We start from the raw sequence: 18,181 nt of genomic DNA, 5'->3' as shown, positions 1-18,181 counted from the left end.
CTTAATTTCGTGTGTAACACTTGGAAAGAAAAGGTTACATGCCTCAAGCAGATACTCTTCCAGGTACTGTAGCAGTGCATGTTTAGGGGTCAGCATCAGTGCGCCCAATGCTTCGGACAAATTTAAATTCTGGTTTCAGAGACACCATACGATGTGTTAGGTTCACATACCTGATCAGTGGCACCCATAATTCATGCACACAAATAATTCATCAAGCCTCCTACAACAATTCAATCGTATGCTTAAGAGGATATAAGCATAACCTTCACAGTGCTTACTTTTACGGCTACAAGTAACTCTTACGCAGACAATTCTACACGGCAATCCCAATGCTATATGGCATAGGTCTGAGACCAAGAGGAGACTATGTATCCTTTTACAGCAACTGTACATTATCTCAGTGTTTATGAAGCACTGTCGACAAAGATTCACCTTTCCCCAGTAAAAGCCCTCCTGTAAATGCATGACAGCATCCAAGTGAACCCAAGTTATTATGTAGCAGCGATGACATGGTCTGATCACTTTAGACAATCTCCTAACCTAGCAGTTTCAAAACTCAGCATAACCAAAAATAGCGCAGGCAAAATGGTGCTGGTAACACGCTTACACGAACCAGATCGGTCTACTCAGTCTACTTTCATGCCCATCTGCTAGACAATAGAATGGAATGAACTACAAAACAGAAAAATGGAAGAAAGCAGTTTGGAAAGAACCGGCATGAGGTCAATAACTTGCATAAAAAAAATCGTAGCATATATCAGGTGCCAGCAGCTATAATGTCGGTCGCGAAAAAAGTTGACAGTACATTACACTTACACACAATTAGCCGCGACAGGCCTCCAAAATTCGTTCAGCCGTATGCCCTCTGTGATGCTGACAATTGAAAACATCTTGCGTGAGCGTACGAAACAAGAAAAGCAAGGCCGAAATTTTCCTAAAAACTGCGGGGGCGGTATAACTATCGTTTTACAACCTCTGTTATAACTGACCGCAAGAGGTCGAAAGCAAAGCACCAAGACTCCTTGGGAAACAATTACGCAGGACAGCATGTCAACGACAACAGAGAAGCGAAACTAAGAATGATTGACTAAAACAAATAAAACACAACCAAGAGGCGAAATCATACGCCGCGCAGACCTCTCAGAGGGTTGTTATACAACAGAGAAAGCGCTGTTTATCAGCAGCTGACTACGCTAGCCAATACAATTGTTTTTTGTCGGGTGTTGCCAAAACGTCCGCGGCAGCTACGTGCGATTGACCTCAAGAAGGCCCTGGGGCTAAGAACAGTTCGCTAGACAAAACGTCATCAACGCAAAAGAGTAAAATAACTGTTTCTTTAAAAAACAACCAGAAGCGTCTAGACCTGACTGCGGGCTACACCCCTCCCCCTTTCTTCTGGGCGGTTGGGCCCCTTGTCGCAGCATATATTTTCGTTAAGTGAAAGCCACCCTGACCTGCAATATGGTACTACAACTACACCGCTAACAAGCAGCGATCGTTGTTAATGATGGTGAAACGATTGAGCGTGCGTACAGTGAGAACAATGTTTCGATTCCCTTACCCATCAACACAAGCAGAAACGACGGTCGTCGCTTACGTTGCCGTTGCTTGCAAGAGAGTTCGCGCACCGAAGCTGCCGCTTCGTGCTTTTGCAAAACGAGCTTTGCAGGGTGATGCCAAAGGGAAATGATTAAAATTGGAGCAATAGGGTTAAGTGGTCATGCAGAAGACTGGCATGACCAGGCCCCTGAGTGCGATAGATGGCACTGATCGAGGTCTGGCAACTGGGGCCGCAGAGCAGTGTTGCTAGATGTTACCAAGTTACCAACGCCACAAAACCACAAAACATCAAAAAATAACTCAAAAGTTGTCATTAGTAATTTGTTTATAAGCCTAAATTTTGCATTAGTATTTTATAAAGCGCGAATAAATTATGTAAAATCTAGGCGAAATGATGCTACGAGCGGAGTAACTAGCAGCGATCGAGCGTGTCAGCTGACGCGCTCGATGGCGCTAAGTACAAATAGTACAAACTTGGTACAAACAGCTCAAACAGCTAGATGTCGAGAAAAATCTGCCATGCTACGCTCAACAAGCACAGCATACAATGCGCAACTTTAATTAGTGTTTTACTTGAGGCTGCTGTAGTGCGGCGTTCTTGTGCCGTACTTGCACCCCGTAATGCATCCCGTGACTGCAAGCGCAGATTGATTGATTGAATGTCCTTTATTGAATGGGAAGGCTCATGGCCATGGATGGGGGTAAAGGTAAGTAGACAGAATCTTCATTGTTTAGGTCGTCACTCAAATCATATTGCTCTAACCAGGCCACTAAGGGATCCATACTTGGCAAATATCATCTGTGTAGTTTCTAGAAGGGAACGGTGTTTCAGGCGGTAAGGTTTGATCTCGGAGCGTCCAGTAGAAAAAGCAGGGCAATCCCAGAGTAGATGAGATATGCCGCCGCGCGTTAGATTCGTACAGTGGGGGCACATATCATTTCCTCTGTATACTGACGCCAGCGGGCCATAATACGTGACGTGTAAGCCGCATGGGCGATGAGCTAATTCAAAAAGACTTCTTGACTTCGGGTGAGATGGGATTTTCGCGTAAAAGGTGGACCTGGTGTGGCCACCTGCATGCGATACTGACTGAGGCTACGAAGACTGGTCCGAGTATAGTGCATAAGGTCAAGAGAAGGCGTGTGTTGCCCGCCAAAGGTCGAGTAAGGATGAAGCAAGGGGGGGTGGGGAAGTAAATGTGGACATCCAACGTACCTGCGAAGGCAGCCGCGGCGTTTGCCGCCGCATTGCCTCCTGATTCGTCCGAGTGGCCTGGGGTCCACTGAATAACGACAATTCTGGTCGCGAGTTGGTGGCGTTTAAGGAGGCGCTGTATGGCCGTAGCAACTGCATCTTGTGAACCCGGAGTAGCGATTTCATTGTAAGCTTCATAGGAATCAGTAAGAATACGTATTGAACTAGTTTCGGTGCAAGGCACTCCTGACAAGGCTCCCCAAATCGCGAGGAGTTCAGCATGAAGAGCGGTACGTTGAGATAGGTGGCAGGCATAAGCGCCTGAAAGGGAAGGGTTGTCATCGCATACCCAGCCCATTGATGCAAATTCGCTTGTAATCGAAGCGTCGGTGTATATGTCAGTCGTATCAGGGATTCGCTCTTGTCGTTGATAGGCAGCGAGGAACTCCCGGGGAATGACAAAATCGCAATTTATAGGTCGGCAATGGAGGCGTGTGACTACTGGCATCTCCCAAGGGGGAAGATATGCGTATAGGGCTGGTGTTTTGTCGTTACGCTGTTCATCCCAGGCCAGCAGGCGACGCCCTTGGACAGTGTTCTCTAGACGTATTCGATGACGCGTCTGTGCCTCGGAAATGATGGTAGCGAGCTATGGAAGAGCGGCTAAACGCTCAAGTTCAGCAAAATAGGAGTGTGCTTAGGTAGACCAGTAATAGTGCGTAGTGTTACGCGATGAAGGCGTTCGACCTTAGAGAAGTCAGTCTTCGACAGTTGGAGGACGGGTGTGTCATAGAGGATTTTTCCGACCGCCGCTGCTCGGGCCATCGCACGGCAGGCATGTTGCCGCGCACCGCCGTGCCGGTTGGACAGGCGACGAATAGTGTGTAGCAATGCTCGCCAAAGGCGTTGTTGCTGATGAACCCATTTCTGGGGACTGTTGCAGCTTGAGATGGGCAGGCCAAGAATGCGGATTTGCCCATTTGAGGAGGTGATGGTCTTGCAAGCGCGGGTTCTGCGTTTACTTAAAAATATATCGTCCGTTGTTTATAGGTCTGTCCCGTTGCTAAAACAGCGGAATTATTTAGAAAGATCTGAACGCCCATAATATATTCGAGTGCAGCTATTAATAAATGCTTTTATTCTGCTATATCAAAAATCAAAAGAGAGGTTCATTTGAAAGATAGGTGAAGAGGTCAGGAAAGGGAAGAGCAGGAGAAAGGAGGTGATGATGGGTGGCGATATGAACAAAAGAGAGATATTAGCACGCGCAATCACAACCATGAGTCTAGAACGGCGTCGAGATAGAAACGAATTAAACATGGGCGCCCACGTTTCTTGGAGAGCTTCCCAAATCTGCAGCCAAGCGTCCATCTTCCGAGAGTGGACTGCAGTTGAAACACGCCAAAGAAGCAGCCAGAGCACGTAGCTCGCGCACATATGCAGAAAGATAACATGACCCAGAGTCACAGTGACTTGGCCAGATCGAATAGCCCGAAGAATCCGCGATTCCAATTAAATGCAAGTATCGCCCCATAAAAGCGACGCCCAATCTCAGTCTATGTAAATCAGGCTTCATGTCACATACCCAGAGTTGGGGAATGGTCAGGGTTCGGTGTAGGCACAAACAATAATTACCCTGATTTCGGTTGTACTATACCTAAATTATGAATTAGGAGTCAGCGTCGGTGAAAAATAACTCGGGAAAAATTTTGTGGTGGTAAGGATAGTAATCAAGAAAAAAATATTCCGGTAAACAGAACCTGAGAGTAAAATGAGGGCAGTGAAACGCTAACGAAAAAAAAAAAATCTGATTGCAATGATATAGGGAACTTGCATGAAGCGATGAATGCTGGGTAATCCGCCATGATGTTGTCGCTGGCAGCAGACGGCGGGCAGCGCAGCAAGTCTGATTGAGCAAGTGCCTTGTCGTTTTCAACGGTCCACCGAGCAAACACGCGGCTTTTAGTGCGCTTTTAGTAAGTGCATGCAATTGTCGGCAAATTCCTGAAGAACGTACGCGTCGATGCTGTGTCCGAAAAATCGGAAGCGCTATGGAGAAATGCAGAAATGTTCAAGCTACGCTTCTTCAAGCGCCGAACGACTGACTACACTATGCGTCTGGATCAGGCCGCCCGTCGACATCGCCGACATTCATGATTTCAGTTCTGGCGAGTAGTTTGATACTTAACTGGATTGGTGTCGGTCTTGCGTGTGTTGGCCCGTGCGAGCCATTCGCGTCGGCATCGCTGAAGGAATCATTTGCCTTCTCGCCCTCGTGCAGATGTATCTTTGAAATCGTGCAGAACCCGCAGTTTTCCTGTTCGATCGCGCCAGCATCGTCTGCGTGCACTACGCGACCATGTAGATGAGGCTCTGTGGCAGTGCCGTGCTGCGTAGTCTGCTGCCAACAACAACATCATGGTGGATTACCCAGCATGCATCGCATCATGCAAGCTCCCGATACGAGGTAGCTCGCTTCAGGGAATGCCCCTTTGACGGTTGCACTGAAGGACAGGAGGACGCAAACGGGATCCTTCTCAACCGAGGGGAATTTCCAGACAATTTCTTCTTAGGGAGCATATACCTCCGGAAGGAGAGGATCTAATGATATATACTTTCCACATCAGCGCCTGGCGCGCAAAGATTTAACGTCTGAACACCTAACGACATAAATAAATAGTGAGACAAGGAATTCAGCAGCGCGAGAACGTCTAGACCTCGCATTGCCTTGGGCTGCAAGACCGTGAATTCGAAGGAAATTTAAAATTTCCTCAGTAGCAAGGATGAGCTCATGGTTCACGGAGGAGGAAAAACATTTATTTAAATCCAATATTTGGGCACAGGTGAGTAGGGGGTCGAATCCGCTTCAGGCGGCCTCCTCAGTCCAGGATGCCGGTAGCCGCTGCTATCCCGCGCGCCCGCTCGATCAGCCGTTGCTGATCTTGCTGATGGGAGCTAGACAGGACAGCTTCCCAAGAGGAGACAGTGTGATGAGGAATGGGCAGGAAGACCTGCGACTTTGGACACGCCCATAAGGAATGGTATAGGGTTGGTTCGGAGCTGCCGCATGATTGGCAGCTCGAAGGGTACTGCGAGGGAAAGAAAAGGTGTTTGTGGTAGAGGTTCGGGAACATGTGTGTTTGAAGTTGTCGCCAAGCAGTGGCATCTGCTCTGGAGAGTGATTTGTGCGGTGCTGGAAGTATTCTTCGTTGTTGTCTATAATATACGAGGGTAAGTGTGTACGTGAGTGGTTCTGTGGTGGTTGATAGCAAAGAGCTTGGTGGTGGCCTCGGAGCATCTTCCACTCCAGTTTCCGTATTAACTGGTAATCGGCCGTCTTCCGTCCTGGTGCCCGGCAAGTTATTTCACGGGTGAGCACGACAGAAAATAATGCGTGGCCTGGTACTCAAAGTATTCGAATTGACCGTGTGCGTCTTTTCTTTGCACTGACGGAGTATTTTGTGGCCATTGGGAAACAACAGACCGGATGAGAAGGCTCGGCATGCTACCTGCGAGTCTGTGACAATAGTGCAGGATTTCAAGTGTTTGTCCTGGGGGTTGGATGATATGTATCGGATGGCGAGGGCTATGGCTGTCTCTTCCGCCGTTCTAATCGAGGTCGTGAGGATGAAACCTGTTACTTGTACTTGATTGTCATCTTTCGTGAGGGCCAGGCTCGCGGCAGGAAATTTGCTGGAGTAACTTGTTGCGTCGGCGTATAATACGAATTCGCTATTTCTTAATGTATTTTGAAGTGCCCGTACTCGGGCCTGCCGTCGGCCCGCATTAAGGTCTGGGTGCATGCTTTTCGGAATCGGGGCCACTTGTATCTTTGCTCTCATTAAGGGTCCATGGGCTCTGTATATGGTGGTAAGGGGGTGCTGGGGGCTGGATACCCGAGTCTCCTGAGTGCGTGTGCTAGCTGGAAACATTCAAAACGCGGAACATGGTCATTAGAATAATGTTAGGTATGAAAGTGGCAACGGGCCCGGTGAGAGCTGAATCCGCTAATAAATTGGTCACCACATTGGAAGTAATGCCGCCATGCCTCGGAATCCACTAGCTTTCAAGTACTGTTGAGACTGAGAGGCATGATTGAGAAATTTCCGGGAACTTTTTCAAGGGCGGAACCACATGCAAAAAATTCAGTAGTAAATACTGGCGTGTAATTTGGGACCTGGACAGAATAAAGGAAACAGTAGTAAGGTTAATTTCTTGTAGAGTTTTCTTGCGCGCCAGAGCACAACTACTCGTTAATAACAGCCAGCTGTTAAAAAAAGTTTTTGTGGTGCTGCCCCCGTCCCTCTCCACTTTCACGCAAACATAAACAAGAAAGTACAAAAAATAATCAAAAACCTAGCCTCGCGCCGCAGTGGCGTAGTGGTTAAGATGCCCGACTACTGTACCGCAATACCCGGATTCGAACCCGACCGCCGGAGGCTGCATATCGATGGAGGCGAAACGAAGAGGCGTCCGTGTGCTGTGCGATGTCAGTGCACGTTAAGGATCCCCAGGTGGTCGAAATTGTTCCGTAGCCCTCCACTACGGCTTCTATTTCTCTCTTTCCACTTTCACTCCCACCTTCCCCCCTTCCCTTACGGTTCGATTCAGGCGTCCACAGAAACAGTATGACAGATACTGCGCCCTTCAATAATAATAATAATAATAATAATAATAATAATAATAATAATAATAATAATAATAATAATAATAATAATAATAATAATAATAATAATAATAATAATAATAATAATAATAATAATAATAATAATAAATCAAGCTTTATTCAATGTGCGCAGGAACAACTATGTGGTCTTCGTGCTGCAGCACAAAAATAAAATGAAAATGCACACAAAAATTTTACACACACAGATAGAACACAAAAGAAGAAACAAATAACACATGAAATGAAACTGAGACGAAAAGTGTCACATAAAGAAAACAAAGAGTGGCATGTCTTATATACACAGTCAGAGAATTGTAGAGAACATCACGAAAAAAACAGATAGATAGATAGAAAAAAAAAACAATAACTGACATTGATTATAGTAAATAGAAATATACATAAAATAAACAATCCTTCCAGGCACAACAAGTGCGTGGTACTTAAAACACAGGCTAGAAATTCAGGGAAATACAAATAAAAATATAGAATTGAACGCGGGACGGTAAGATTCGAAAATAAAGTTTAAATTTAAAATATAAATAAGAAACGGATAGCAGTACAAGATACTTTAAACAGCGCTGAACAGGAGAAAAAGCAAAACGTGAAGTAAATTAAATACAATACTTCGGCTAGAAAGTGGAAGTTATATGTGAAAATACAGCTTAGGGTACAAAGCTACGAACGTCCAATATAAATGAAGAGAGCGAGTTTTGGAAGATGTCAAGGTGAAAACAAAAAGAGTTGAATTCTCCTCTTTCACAAAGAAAGAAACTGATATCAAAGAACTGCACATGACATTGGATCATGCACGGAAGGGGAGAAAAAAATTAGAGAGTTTCTTAGATGTCTCTTAAGAGGAGAATGACGAAAGCCTACCCTTCCTTTCCTATCATTTGCCTCTCGTTGTTTGCCTTTTATCGGCGTTAGTTGCAGTGCTACATATGATTATAATTGGATTGCAGGAAAGGAAAGGCGCAATATCTGTCACACTTTCTCCGACAAGTGTGCGTTTGAACGGTACACTATCGCTCATGTCGCGTCGCGTTCCTTGGCACGCGTTCAAGTGTGGGATTGCAGATGGCCTATATAAGTGACCGCCTATATAAGTGTGACTAGCTTACAAAAGAAATCAATTGATAGCAGCGTTCTTTATATCGGGCCCTTTCTGTGGTTCTCATTTTTTGGGCTCGCTACGTTCCAAGTTTGTGTCACCAACTAAACCAGCATCCTGTTTTAAAGAGAACCTGGGGTTCTTTAACGAGCACCGACATCGCACGAAACACGGGCGCCTTGCTTTTCGCCTCCACCGAAAAGCGGCCGCCGAGGCCGAGATTCGATCCCGCATCCTTAGGCACAGTAGTCGAGCGCCCTAACCACTGCGCCACGCCGGCGGCTGGACATGATTCCGATAGCTCCGGCTCGACGACTGAGCAATTAAGTGCGCTGGCAGCCTTGTCTACGCGCTCTTCCCCGCAAAAAAAAAAGAAAAAAAAGAAAAAAAGAAAAAAAAATGGGTGCTCATAGATTCGCATGCAAACTTCGTTCTTTTTTTTTTTTTTTTTCGAAATCAGGGGGTTGGGGGGTTGGGGGGTCGGATTAGGTTCGGGGACACTTAGAGTCGCGAAAATATGGTATATAGCGCTTGCATACGCGGGCTGCGGAGGCGGACTTGTTAGATGAGCGTCAGAAAGGTTTTCGCAGGATGCGTTGCACGAAAGACTCAATCGTGGACGTTTTTTCTGCGCTCGAGTACGCCGTAGCGGCGCGGCAGGTCGCACTGCTGTTGCTGCTCGACGTGTCGAGTGCGTTTAGCAGCGTCCACCATGCGGTAATCCTCGCGAGGCTGGAAGAGGCAGGCGTGAACGGGCGCCTGTTGCGCTATGTGCAGGACATTCCTCAACGCGCGCACTATTCGCGTGCGCGTTGGAGGGGCTCTCTCGCGGCTCCGGACTGTGGGTCTGGGCGTTCCGCAAGGGTTGGCGTTGTCCCCGTTCCGTGTGTACATTTCCATGTACGCGGACGACATCGCACTGTGGTGCCTGGGGCCGCCGGGCGAGGCTTCCCGCTTTAGAGAGTGCCTTCAGGGGGCCCCTTGCGCGATAGCCCGGGCAAGTCCGCGGCCATGGCCTGCGGCGCTCGCAGGGGCGCCCGCTTTTCGCCGCTAACACTGGCTTGGACGCCGCTGCCGTGGAAAAGCTCCGTGCGGTACCTGGGCCTAGGCCCAGGTACCGCACGGAGCATGCCCAGGTACCTTCCGTCCCGCGGCGACCAGGGCATGCCAGCAGATGGAGACGACCACAGCCGCCGTGCACAAGCTCACCGCCCGGGGTCAGGGAATTTCCCATAAGGCTGCGCCTCTACAATGCAGCCGCCGTGGGGGCGATTCTCTACACTGCCACTCGTGACGGTGCGCAAACCATCGTGGAGGGCACTGGAGGTGCGGCATCACAAAACGCTGTGAGCCTGCCTCGGCCTGCCTGGAAACTGCAGCTACAGGCCACACGGCGAGCGCTGCACCACGGCACCACATCAACCGCCTTCACCGCGCGCACCAGAGGGCGGCGAACTCCTGCGGCGCCATTCGGAATTTCTCACGCTCAAGTATGGGCGCGGCGCTGTAGGAGTATGACCAGCTGACGCGCGCTAAGCCCCCCTACGGCCTCTGCTCCCCCTGGCCCCTCACGACGGAGGTACAGAGAGATATCGTCGGCATCGCGGGAAAATGCAGCACACCACTCTGTGCCTTGCAACAGCTAGCCAGAGCCGTCATACACGAGCCGACCAAGCTGGAGAGCGGACGTGCAATCGATGGGCTTCATCGACCACGAACGCTTGCGCTCTATTTCGGCCACTGGATTTCGGAAATTTTCTGGGATTCGACTCTATTCAGGAAGCGCTCACCGCGGATTATCAAGACTCCAAGGTGGGCCGATTCTTTCGCACATTTTTGAGGCTTTGAAGAACTTCGCAAGCCACGGGGGACACTAGGCCTAGTTAGGCCTAGGCAAACAAAGGCACCCCCGGCCGTTTAGAAGCTTGACGAAAATGATGGAAACCGTGGAGGGAACGAGCATAGACCCTGCGGAGCTGAAAGAACCTGGCCAGTGGTTTATTGCCAAGAAAAGAGGAAAGGCGGTGCCACTTGAGAACGAGGGACGCAGCGTCACCGATGATCAAGGGAGAGAGCGAGCCGCGTCCAAGCTCGCCGGAAGGAGATTGGCAGCAAAGTCGGTTGAAAGGCAATCGATCAAGATACCTGACGGAACTGACAAAATAATTCTCCGCCCACGGGGAGGAGTCAGCCGCCTACTTAAGTATGGCAACATTGAACTTGCGGAGTTGATCGCTCGCACCGCAAATATAAACATCAGAGAGGCCGCGGAAGACACCTTCTCGGTCAACACAAAACAGCAGTCTATCCTCATCGCAACAGACAGCGAAGACCGGAAAAGAAAATACGTCGCACTACGCGTCCTCGAATTCGAGGGCCAGAAAATTGAAATCACGGCGTACGTCGCTATGCCCGAAGACTGCGGTAAGGGGGTGGTACACGACATTCCCCTTCGCATCACCGAGGAAGAAATAGTGCAACGGCTACGCACGATCAAAGGCAACCCCCCCGTGCTAGGAGCCAGGCGCCTGGGCAGGAGCTCAACCACCGTGCTCATACTGTTTGAAAAACCAGAGGTGCTGAGGTGGGTGAAACTCTCACTTACATGGCAAAGATGTGTCTTATACAGAAAGAAATACGAGGTTTGCAACGCATGCGGGCGCCTAGGGCACCGCGAAGATGTCTGCCCAGATCCGAATAACGCTAAGTGCAGAGGATGCGGAGAAGAGCGCCCAGATCAGGGACACACCTGCGAAATAAAATGTCAGCTGTGCGGTAAAGACCATCCGCTTGGCGACAAGAAGTGCAGAGAGCTCTACAGGACTCCCTACAAGACCAAGAAACGTCAATGGGAGCAGAAAATTGCCGAACAGCAGCAGCAACAGCAGCAGCAGCAGCACAACGAGCAGCACCAATATCCCAACACCACACCTGAGAGCGGCCGCAGAGGACGCTCGAAATTCAGAAGAGACCACCGTGACCAACGCGGATATTCTCAAGAAAGGGACGGAGGCTTCCGGGCGCAGAGCGGGGACTTCCCGCAGTTGGAGGACGCCAACCGACGTCACCGTTCAAGCTCCCGCAGCAGCAGGGAGCGGTCCGGATCCAAGTCCAGGTCGGGGTCCAAATCCAGAGTCACGGCTAACTCCAGGGACCCAAGGAACCCGTCGGCCACCCAAAAGCGAAGCCCGAGCGGGGACAGTAAAACCGTGAGTTTCAGCAGTGGGGTTCCCCAGGCTAAAGATGAGGAAAACAAAGAAAAAGATAAAGAAATAGAAAAGTTAAGAAAGGAAGTTGCGGAACTGAGGGAGATAATTAAGAAACTCACTCAGGACCAATACCAATCTAAATCACAGCCAAATTCCGGGGCTCCCCCGCCTCCACAGGCTCTCCCCGCAAAACAAGTAGCCAAACCGACACCTCCACCTGCGACGCCAAAGGTGCTAACACCACCCGCGGCGTCAGACACGGAGGAGGACGCTATGATCACTGAACAGTGCAGGCCACCTCCCCCGCAGAAACGAAGAGGCGGGGAAACGGATCCGCTGGCGGCAATAGAGCGTAGACTAGACGCCAAATACGGGGCGAGACTCGAGCGGCTTGAGACAGGCATGACCAATATCATAGGCGCCCTAAACCGAATTCAGGAACAATCTAAACAAACAAACGCGGCTCTTGCTGCTATGGCAGAAAGGCAAACAGTGAGAGAAGAGATACTTGACCAATTCCAACATGGGCAAAACGCAACCAAAGATTAATTCGACGGTATGGCAGTGGAACTGCCGAGGATTCCCGCGCAAGCGAGCGTTAGTGCAACAACATCTCGAGCAAATAGTTGAAAAACCTCTAGCCGTAGCCCTACAGGAAACTGGCAAAGGAGTAATTAAATTATCAGGATATCAAGCGTTTGCTAGTGGCCGGGGAGAAAAATCCCGGGTTACTACATTCGTCAAAAGGAACGTAGCGGTGATCGAACATGAAATTAGTTCTCGCGACATTGAGGCGGTTTTCGTTGAAATCATCACGGGCAGGAAGAAGGAACCCAGTATTTTCGTCCTAAACATATATAGCTCTCCTCAGCAGCGCAAAGTTAGGTTCAAGACATTATTTCGCAAAGCAATGAAGGCAGCCGGAGCTAACCCCCTGCTAATTGTAGGAGACTTCAACGCCTGCCACCAAGAGTGGGGATATAATAGGCAAGATCCGAAGGGCAGGCAGTTATGGGAAGATTTTCACGAATTAAACCTCACCCTGCAGACAGACTCTGGCTGCCCGACGAGGGTGGGAAACAGTGTGAGCAAAGACACAACCCCAGACTTAACATTTACCAAAAACATAGAGGAGCTTAGGTGGAACAACACAGAGCTCAACTTTGGAAGCGATCATTACGTCCTCGAAATAACGCTTAAACGGGGAGTCAAAGTAAGACGAGAAAAGATCATCAGCGCAATCGAATGGGAGAAATTCAGACAAATTAGGGAATCTGCCAACATGGACCAAAATATTGAAAATATCGACGATTGGGCAGAAACCCTCATGCACCACGTTAAATCCGCTACCATTAACCTAGAGGGGGACGATGCACCGAAAACAGTCGACAGGAAACTCCTACACATGTGGGAAGCAAAAAAGGGTCTGGAAAGACGCCTCCGGAGTCAGAGATGGAACCGAAACCTAAGGCGAAAAATAGCCAGGCACAATAAGGAAATTGAGGCTTATGCAATTAAACTCTGCGAGGAAAACTGGTGTAACAGGTGCGATGAAATGGAGGGCAACATGAGCCTTTCAAAGACGTGGAGCCTGCTACGATATCTTCTTAATCCCGACAGTTCGAAAACACAGTCAAACACAACAATAGCAAAGGCAAGACACGCGTTCGAGGGGACTGACGCAGAACTAATAACTAAACTCGTAGACACATATGTCGGCGATACAACATCCCTCCCTCTTAGGCAATACGCGGGCCCACCGAACGAGGCCCTCGACGCGCCCATCTCAGAAGCGGAAGTTAGAGCTGAAATCCTTAGCTTAAAGACGCGATCAGCTCCCGGCCCCGATGGAATAACAAATAAAATGCTACGAAACCTAGACGACGCTTCCATAACGGCACTCACCAACTACATGCAAGAAGTATGGAGTAGCGGTCGTCTTCCCCAGCAGTGGAAAACTGCAAACGTTGTGCTAATTCCAAAACCTGGCAAGCCCCCGAAATTGGAAAACCTCAGACCTATTTCTCTAACCTCATGCATTGGAAAGCTTATGGAACGCGTAATCCAAACAAGGCTAACTAATTTCATGGAGAAAAACGACCTGTGGCCGCATGAGATGGTCGGGTTCCGACCGGGCCTGTGCACACAGGATGTAATGCTCCGATTACAACATGACATAATTGACTCGAAATCCAGAGACGCGAAGGTAATTCTAGCACTAGATCTAACAAAAGCATTTGACAACGTAAAACACCAGGCAATTCTCGCGGGACTACAGGAATTAGGAGTCGGCGAGAGGACATATAATTACGTAATGGATTTCCTGACAAACAGGACGTTGAAACTAAAGTTTCAGGACCTAGAATCCCCCACTGTCCACCTGAGAAGTAAAGGAACTCCGCAAGGCTCGGTGCTCTCCCCCTTCCTTTTTAACGTGGTGATGAGAGGCCTTCCTGCTGCCCTTAAAGTCATAAAAGACCTGAAGTTCAGCATTTACGCGGACGACGTTAATCTCTGGATGAACAACGGCAGCGATGGCAGCATAGAGGAACGCCTACAGGCGGCGGTGGACACCATTGTGACCTACGCGGCCGAAAGGGGTCTTTCGTGCTCTCCGCAAAAATCCGAACTTTTCATATATAATCCAAAATCAATGAGGTGCAAGGGCGACTTTAACGTAGAAATAAAGGTCGACGGCAAAACCGTACCAAGAGTCCAGCAAATCAGAATCCTCGGACTTTTTATTCAAGAGGACGGGTATAATGACGGAACGATAAAAAAACTCACTACCTACGCGACGCAGGTAACAGGAATATTTAGGAGGATTGCATTCAAAGGCAGAGGCCTCAAAGAGAGAAGCCTCTTGAGACTGATGCAGGCGTACATAATAAGTCGAATATGCTATGCCACACCGTTCCTCAACATCAGGACCAATGAAAAAGAAAAGATAGACGCACTCATCAGGCGTTGCGTCAAGAGGGCGCTGGGTCTACCCATCTCCTCTTCTACGGAACGCCTGATAGAAATGGGAGTGCATAATAGCTGGACGGAACTTGCTGAAGCGGTAAGAATCGCCCAACATGAAAGATTAAGTAGGTCGAGCACGGGTCGAACCATCTTAGAATGGGTGGGTCGAAAAATAGATAGGGGCACAGCCGACAAGGTTTTCCTACCACCACAATGTCGCGAGAACATCATTGTCCGTCCTCTCCCCCGCAACATGCACCCAGAATACCACAAGGAGAGACGGGAGAAGAGAGCAGAAGCACTGGTTAAAAGTGCAAAAGAATTCAGAGTAAAAGAAGTTGCCTACGTAGACGCTGCAAGCGGCCTATCAGGGGCGGCAGTCGCCGCGGTAGTCGATGGTAGCGGCGCACCAGTCGTCTCCGCCACCATCCGAAGTAGAAACATAGACACGGCTGAAGAGGTCGCAATAGCGCTCGCTTGCGTCGGAACGAAGGCTAGATTGATCTTTAGCGACAGTAAAACTGCTCTCTGGAATATCGGAAAAGGCAGGGTCTCACAAGAAGCCGCTCGAATTCTAAAAGCTGCAACTAAAATTGATCGCAAAATCACCCTAATTTGGGTCCCAGCACACACGTCCGTCCCCGGCAACGAGGCGGCCCATGATTTAGCCCGAGATCTCTACTTCCGGGCAAACGCGGAGCCGCCCGACTGCCAGGCGATGGACGAACGTTTGCAAACCTATAAAGAAATAATCGAAAATTATAGATTAGGAAGACGTCTGATGCCGCCACCGGATCCTAGCTTAAATAATAAAGAGGCCATAGCCTGGCGGCGATTACAAGCCGGAAATTTCCCGAACCCTGTCTGGTTGTTTCACACCCAGATAGAGGAGAGAAAAAACGATAAATGTAAAGCCTGCGAAGCGAGGGGGACCCTCGACCATATAATTTGGGAATGCCCTAAGTCTCCGGGCGCTAGGGACAACATTAAAAGTAGAGAAGCCTGGGTAACCCTGCTGCGAAGCGACGTCCCCGCTGACCAGCAGAAAGCCGTCCGCCTGGCGGCTGAGGCCGCGAATAACCAATGTATATTCGCCAGTCCTTAGTCGCGGAGGTTCCAGCCCCCGTTCCTCAGGCCTGCGTGCCAGGAGCGGGGAGTAGGGGGCCTCCTAAATCGGTGGAAATTAAAGTTTTAATCAATCAATCAATCAATGAACGACCACCTGCTTGTTTTCACTGACGGCTCTGTGGCGAGCGAAAGTTGCTCGCTCCCCGCAACGGCCACCATCCCTGCCCTGCAGTTGCACTGCCAGCAAAGAGGGACACACCTGGACTCTTCGACCACGGCGGAACTACTGGGCCTTCCCCTGGGCCTGGACCTATTGCTTACCATTGCTCCGCCACCGCCCAGGTGTGCAGCACTCCTGTGTGACTACCGCGCCGCCCACAGCCGCCTGCTGTGGCACACCGCTGCTGTGCGCGATACGCGAGCGCCTCGAGCGCCTCGCAGAGCGAAAGTGCAGCATTCGCGCGCAGTGGGTGCCCGGTCACTGCGGCATACACGGCAGTGAGCAAACCGACGAGCTCGCCACCGCCGCACATCAGCTTCCTCTCAGCGATGAACCTCTCGCTCTGGAGGACGTGCGTGCGGTGATCTATGACCACCTCCGTCAGCAAAACCCGAACCCACGGATCTCGCGAGGAGAGCGCATCTCTGTTGTCGACGCGCGCTCATTGTCGCGCCTTCAGCGTGCAATGATCATCCGAGTGCGCGTCGGCTGCGTGTGGCCCGGGGTAAGACGGGTGAGCTACGAACTTTCGTCGAGTGACGTGTGTGATGATTACGGTTGGAGCACATGCTGCTTCGCTTTGCATCCGCAGAGCCATGTCGCGAGATGTACGCGGCTTATGGGGCGCTTGGAATCATCTCGGAGAGCATCTTGACGCTTCTATCGCCGCGAGGCAGTACGCGCACCCGTGACAGGACAACGGTGAGCCTCTGTGCGTTCATCGAGCAGGTAGGCTTGAAGTCCCGCTTGCTCTTCGCCAGTTAGTACGTGCGTGATCCGAACGCTCCGTGTGTGCTTCCTTGGACGTATGCTGCCGGGAGCCCCACCCCGGCAGCTTGTGCATTGTGTCGAGCGCGCGATATGTCTGGGATAGGACGCTACGTGCGCTTGGCTATTTATATACACTCATGTAACTATATTGTAAACAATTGTAGTGGGCGCTCGCGCGCAGGCATTTGTAGACAGTGCTCGGACGCTTGCGTGCGAGCGAAGCGAACTCGTTGACCCTTTGTATTTTGTAAATAATGTGCAAAGCTCCCCCTGTCCTTTCTTCCTATCGCTCCCCTCAGTACTTCCCCCGCTATCCTCTCCCTATCACCTTTTCTTTCCCGCCGGCCGCAGCTCAGGTGCTTCAGATATTTAGATAGAAGTTGCCGCGGCCGGCAACACTCTTTTCCTTCTTTTGATTATTTAGGAATAAGCCACTACTACCAGGTAGCACTGAGGATGCCTTGAGTGTCCAGTGTTAAACAGCGGATATACTGGACGGCGTATTCTGACAAACCTACGAATGCTTTCAAGACGTATAGCCTTATAAGGACCTTGGAAAATACGAGTCTTAAATTTTCGGTATGAAAGTGGTAGTGTGGCTTCGCCCCGTTCAGTGCGTAGTATTCCGAAATAAAGCGCAGATAATATACAGAATATCCGACTGTACCCTTTATCAAACACGCAGCGAAATTTCAAGGTCTCATCCAGAACGCGAGAACAAACGCGAAGGATAAGCATTACACAAATCCCTCCGGCGACGCGATGCCTAGTCTGCAAATTTTCCAGTAGTCGCTAATACAGTCGTTATTTTGGCTTCCTTTTCAGCCCGAGAAGTCGATCAGTCGGGAGCAGCCAATTATATATCTCACTATCACCGCGTCCACTATCGAGTTTTATCATGCCCGGTCCGGTAGAGAGTGATTTTGCCGGCTCAAGGCCGCCGGCATATCGGGAACCGTTTTGAAATGCAAATAACAAGTTCTCCCCCTACAGATTCCCCGAGGCAGCAAGTGGATCGTCTGCTATTCGAGAGTACTGGACGGCCAACTTCAGAGACAGCACACGACACTCTAAGGGCGATACGAGCAGAGAGGGTGAAAATTGAGTGGACACTTAAGCTCTCCTTTTAATGGCATGTGACGCTCCCGTCCGCGGCTGCCCATGCAGATCCTGGTTTGAGCCCAAGCACTTTGTGACTCTGTTAATCATTGATTCATTAAGTTTTGCCTATATTATTTCACACAAGCTCATTAGTATACATTCCTCAGCTACCACATTAGATGCAAGACCACCCGGCATAGGTATTAAAGGTGTTTATTGGAGCACCAAGACAGTATGCAACGTCCGCAAACCAAAGCGACGGGGGTAGCGTTCGAACCAACAGCTTGCCAACAGTGCAGTGCCAACAAGGCTC

At 49.7% G+C, this 18,181-nt stretch overlaps 1 protein-coding gene across 1 annotated transcript in view; it reads right to left on the bottom strand.

The window, feature by feature from the left end:
• GAPcenA (GTPase activating protein and centrosome-associated) overlaps positions 1-1,774 on the bottom strand; it is an 83,229-nt gene extending 81,455 nt beyond the window's left edge. The window contains exon 1 of the mRNA XM_084587936.1: positions 1,562-1,774. The gene's annotated coding sequence lies outside the window, so the exon portion shown is untranslated. The remainder of the gene's footprint in view (positions 1-1,561) is intronic.
• Between the last annotated feature and the right edge of the window lie 16,407 nt (positions 1,775-18,181).

This window comes from Amblyomma maculatum, chromosome 1 (genome assembly GCF_055883805.1).
Source record: "Amblyomma maculatum isolate TAMU_Amacu chromosome 1, ASM5588380v1, whole genome shotgun sequence".
Classification (NCBI taxonomy): domain Eukaryota; kingdom Metazoa; phylum Arthropoda; class Arachnida; order Ixodida; family Ixodidae; genus Amblyomma; species Amblyomma maculatum.
The sequence above is the reverse complement of the archived record's forward strand: the minus strand, read 5'-3'. Positions and strand labels throughout refer to the sequence as shown.